Source organism: Schistosoma haematobium, chromosome 2 (assembly GCF_000699445.3).
Source record: "Schistosoma haematobium chromosome 2, whole genome shotgun sequence".
NCBI lineage: Eukaryota > Metazoa > Platyhelminthes > Trematoda > Strigeidida > Schistosomatidae > Schistosoma > Schistosoma haematobium.
Window position 1 is genome coordinate 25,316,435 of NC_067197.1, and position 6,000 is coordinate 25,322,434.

The 6,000-nt window shown below is 32.5% G+C and overlaps 1 protein-coding gene across 1 annotated transcript in view; it reads right to left on the reverse strand.

The window, feature by feature from the left end:
• RASGRP2 (RAS guanyl-releasing protein 2) overlaps window positions 1-5,718 on the reverse strand; it is a 77,057-nt gene extending 71,339 nt beyond the window's left edge. Inside the window, exon 1 of the mRNA XM_051214715.1 lies at window positions 5,531-5,718. The gene's annotated coding sequence lies outside the window, so the exon portion shown is untranslated. The remainder of the gene's footprint in view (window positions 1-5,530) is intronic.
• Window positions 5,719-6,000: the final 282 nt, after the last annotated feature.

The window sequence follows — 6,000 nt, forward strand, 5'->3', positions numbered from 1 at the left end:
GTTGAAAGCTCTGTGTGTGTCCTCCTAAGCAAATCACCTGTTTCGACTTGGGCGCCCGAGTAGTACCCCACTCCTCACACAAATCGAATGATTTATATAGCGCATATGTATTCGGTGCTCCTTCGTACCAATATTTATGCGTTCAAATAAAGAAATAAAATAAAAGTTAGGTAATTATGATCCATTTTCAATCATTAAAATAAATTAATTATTTTCGTTGTTATCATAAGTAAATTCATCTATTGGATTTCTACACTTAATCAAATCAAACTATGATGTCTGTTACCTTAAAGTGCATGTATGAACGTATCTTCATTTATCTATCTTAAGTTTACTAAAGCATTTTCAATGATTTTTCATAGGGTGAGCAACTTAAATTTATTAGTTAATGAAATATTAAGATTGTCATTGTGAAAGTTAGAACAACCAATATAAGCTAGCAATATTAAGTTAATTCGTCATCAGGCTTTACTCTAATATACATGAACATTGATATGAAAATATTAAACCATGTATGTTTGAGCAAAGCCTCATGACGATTTAAATAAAAACAATATTAAATTCACTTGGTATTGTTAATTTGAATCTTCTCATTGATATTTAGGACTGCAACTGATCAGTCTGTTATCGGCATATGTGCATACTATGCGTATTACCTCAATATAGCCCTTATTCACAAGTATTATATGCAAAGATGGACAGTGATTAGTAGTGGAATCCAGGATTCGTATTTCGTCCTATTCGCAGTCTTAAGCACCAATGGGAAGATTCAAACAAACAATACAAAATGAATTCAAACTTCCCCCATTTCACGAGCTAATAATTGTCAGTACTCAGTAGCTAAGTGAATAATGCGATTTCGTTTGAAGCGAATGGTTTTGAGTTTGAGACCCAGAGTGAACATCAACTCTAGGATACAGGTGCATCCAGCTGACGAGTCCCAAATAGGGCGAAACGTGCTTCCTGGATTTCACTACTAGCCACTATCCACCGTACATGTAAAAACAATATTGTTTACCGACCTGTATTGTTCTAACTAATGAATAACGAAACGATGGAAAATACTTCTATTTTTATTTAGTCGAATGTCCTCTGAAATTGTCTTTCATGTGACCTCAAAATAATTGTTATAACTGAAGTTGTCACCAGACCGGAATCGTAGAGTCTTATTCAGTAATCAATATGAAAATTATTCAAAACCTTGTGATGACAAACACAATAGACATCTGATTAAGGAATCTGGTTGAATACCTTAAACAAACAAGAAAGTAAACTTCATAATTTTATCAAAAATGTTAATTTTGATCATAAAAGCTGTTCACACTTTCTAATATAAATAATACATGGTTTTAATATAACGATCTATCTAACTTAAAACAATAATAATTTGAAGTCTTCATAAGTGATTGTCACAAAGTCCATCAAATAATAAACACCACATATTCAAGTGGAAATGATTCTTTGAAACGTTAGACTAAATTACTACTATAATTTACTTATTACCAGAGAACAGAATTTGTTTTGCTACTAGTATACTATTTCTAAACATGGTTTCTTTTATTAATAGTCAATTGATAGAGGTTAAAACAGTAATAAATGATACTAATTAACATTACATAAGATCTGATACCTTAAATATTTTTTTTTCTAAAATCTAGTCACCAATTCCCATTAATTTGTAAAGCTTGAATAGGATTATTTTCCAAGTATATATCACATGAATTTATTTTTTAATTTCATTCTACCCCCCCCCATTTAACTTATGTTTGATATTTTTTACAAAGAAATAAAAACAAGAATTATGATTAGTTACCGCATTTCATTAACAAATACAAGTTTAGTATGTAAGTAACTTTAATATTCAAATTCTATAGTTTATTATAAATTATTTTACGTTTTACATGTTTGTTTTCTAAAGATTTACCATTCAAGGAATTACTAATAAAAGTAGTATTGTGGTGTTAGTTAATTATATCCACAGGTACCAGTGGTGGTGATTAGATTCGGATAGTTGGCGTCGAGTGGAGTGCTCTGGCGGGGTGGCGTTTGTTGTAGCGGATGCTGTCGACAAAGGAGAGCAATGGGACGCAAGGATGCTGGGCGGACATCGGATGTAGATGGCTCAGCAGGCCGCTGGAGCGCAGGCGTTGAACATCCCAGGTGCCGGGAGGATGTCAGATTTTGATGCCCCGGCGGGTCGACGGAGCTATAGAGGTCGGCGCGCCAGAGACTTGACATTTTGACGGAAAGCGTGGCACAGACTTCAGAAAAAATGAAAGTGGAACGGCGATTAGAACCACCGGTAGAACAAAAGCTTTAAAAGGGGGACGAGTGTGGTGTGGGTTACTTATATCCACATAAGTAGTATATAACAGTGGTCAGGCATAGAGTGTATTTCAGTAGAAGATCGATAATGAAAGAACGGAGACGGAGCGCAGTTGGTATGAAAATGCATAAACAATGAAATCTGAGACAATGGACTGATATTTGCAAAAAGAACAGTGAAGTTTGAGATGATGGATTGATATTTTGCAAATTAACTATTTACTATATGGTTACCAGATTTTAGTGAGATGCTCTGTAATTTCGTATCGCATACATTCGATTGTTCCCACTAGTGTTCTGTTCACTACAGTACAATAAGGAGCAATTAATGAAGTAGGCTTAAAAATAATATGAGTAAACAATAGGTTTGTGATCTTTTTTAATCATAGTGGATAATTATATAATGTGCTTTATTCAAAAAACAAATTGTTATGTCATAACGTATATCACATGCATGACAACGTGAGAACCTTCCATAGTTTTTATCAAAATTGACTTTTTCACCATCAGATATATTTTTAATTAATGTTAAGTGAAGTAATCGAAAGTATAAAATTAATTAAATAGATGAATATATTAAGAGAAATTCTTGAAATGTCATTGACCTACTTATTTATTATTATGAATATAAGATTAACTCATAGAATTATTTACCTGGAAGTGAAACGTTCCATAGCTTATCATTAAATTTAAGCGATCTGAAGTTTATACAATAATAATTAATTGTGTTATAAGTTAAGATCATTACTAGTATCTGAGTTGGAATAAATTCATTAATGACAATACAATGATAGGGATTTGTTTTATTTTACCTGAAAATTAACTTGGCAATGATCGAACTCATTCATTTTAGTTCTAATGACACAATAGTTTATTAGTTGTCGAAATAGGGTTTTGTGGAGATTTTAGTAATGTTATAGTTAAATGCATGAGTCAATTGAAGCTAGATCACCATGGGAAAACTGGAAGTACTGGATGGCCTTTTCGTCCTACTAGGGGACTCTTCAGCAGTGTGCACTCGAGAGACAGTTTAGTCCTGGGTTTGAGTCACACGGGGTGGGATCGTGGATGCGCCTTGCTGAGGAGTCCCATACTATGACGAAATGGCCGTCCAGTTCTTCTAGGTTTCCCATTGTGGTCTAGCTTTAATTAACTCATGTATTCAACTATTAAAAAGAAATTTGTTTGGTACGAATGCTTTAACTCCGCCTGTCGTGGAGTTCTATACTGGGACAAAACGTATTTCCAGTACTTCCGGATTTTCAATGGTCGTCTGAGTATGATTAGTTTGTTATTTCAATGAAATTCAACAATCTCCATAATCTAATATTGGCAAATACTTGGTTTTTAAAAAGTCACGATATATTTTAATGTTGAATACGTAATGATCAACCAAGATGTATTAGCATAGCTTAGTTTTGCTTCATGTTTTGAAAAATTGACTTCGATGACTCGACATGTTCTACTAATGTTGTCCCAGAGAATTCCACGCCGTGCATTATTCATCGACACTGGGACTGGTTGAAAAAGCGGAGAGGTAATCAGTGTATGACATGGTCAAAGCCAGCGGTGATCCTACTGTAACTTCCCTTTACTTTCTTGATAAAAAATGGACGTAGCTTCTTTAACTGGAGGAATTCTTTCTGTCTGTACTTTCGCTAACTGAACTACACCTCCCATTATTATTTCACTCTCATACACTAATTTCCGCTCGTTATTATTCTCCACTTTCCTATACGCACTTTACATTCAATATCTCATCAAATTCTCATTGTTATTGTGTGATGCATGTGCTTCAAAATATATTTCTAGTTTTCAATAGGGAGAATTTGTGGGAATAAAACTTGTCAGTCAAACTCACAACAATGAAGAATCACATTCGGTTTAGTGACAAGGGTGTTTCGCTACAACAGCAACTTTATTTTAGGAAACACTAAAAGTATAATATTTATCAAACGAAATATGTCTAGATGCAGATAAATTAAAAATTCACATGTTTCTAGCTATGGTGTATAACTAAGAAAATAATATTCAGATCGTCTGGTTTACTCTTATAACAGGATAGTAACATTTAAATTTACCCTGACGATCCAAGTATTTTATGATAATCTGAAAGTTTCTACATATTCATACGGTTGTGTATCATTATATGTAAATTGATTTAAGTCTATTAACATTCCAAAAGGACTGAATAATTGGCAAAATTGTTTTTTCTACAACTGTACTGGATTTACTGTAGGTGTTATATGTGAAAATTGTAATGAACATTGAATTTGGCTTTTCATTGATCTAATTCAGTCTAAACAAGGAAACAACTGTCAGAAGTAAATAAAATATTTGACAACAGAAAATAACATCACTTTAGGAAATATATAGTTGTAAACTAATACATTATAGGCCTTTTACGATTATTCCTATTACATCACATGTTCAGAAGTGTAATTTATGACATTAAGAATTTTATCATGTGAGACTATATTGATATTTTTTTAACTAGTCTAAACATTACAAACTTATCTGCCTGGTATCAACAGTAGATTACATCATGATAGAAAACAACTATATGTGTCGAGTAATTACAGATGAATATTATAAGGTGTTTTGTGGAAATTATAGTAATTTTAATAGTTGAGATCATGAATCAGTTGAAGCTAGACCGCCATGGAGAACTTGGAAGCACTGGACGGCCTTTTCGTCCTAGTATGGGACTTCTCAGTAGTGCGCATCCAAGATGCCGCGTGAGGAACTCGAACCGAATACCTTAGATATTGCGTGCGGATGCTTAACATCTAAACCACTGAACCGGCAACCAACGATGTTAATGTCTAACTTCGAACAATCCATGAAATTGAGCCATCGTTCACCATTGTCTTCAGTGAGTTACTATCTCATAACAGACCCGGTTGAACTCCATTGGTCATTGATTCTCACTGGAACTCTAGGAAATACCTCTTGAAGCCAATCCCGCAATAGGACGAAACGGTCGTCCAGTGCTTCCGGATTCTTCATGGTAGTCTAGCTTCAATTGACTCATGATCTCAACTATTAAAATTACTATAAATGAATATGTTTATAACAGCTATTTTTCTCAGTTCTCTCTTTTATTCCATTCAACTGCAAAGGAAAAAATAACTATTGAATGTTTCATGTATATTTCAAATATAATAACGAAACTATTTAACATAAATATTAGAAATTCACTTACAAGTAATTATGTTACTTCATTCATGAAATAATAATACAACTAAGAATTTTTAAAATGTCTACTATTATTCAGTAATTCAAATCACATTAACCATTAGTGTATTATTTCTGTTCAATCATATAATCCACCGTTTAATAATACATATTTGTAAAATTATTAGTAATAATATTGATATTAATGAAATTTTTATGTCACAAATGAATCAACCGAAGATTATATTAGTATAATCATTGTTTTAACCAGTTAGTTAGTTCAGATATTTTGATTGGTTTATTGAATACTTTACATCTGATTGGTTATAGTTCCATAACAAATCGGTCCATTACATATATATTACTGATTAATCGAAATACCTTAGATTAACTAATTGACTAAAAATTATTAATACAAATTAGTTTCCATGATTGTTTTTTTTAATCATTAAAATGAAATGAAATATTATTTCAAACAGATGTGGTATAAGTTCACTT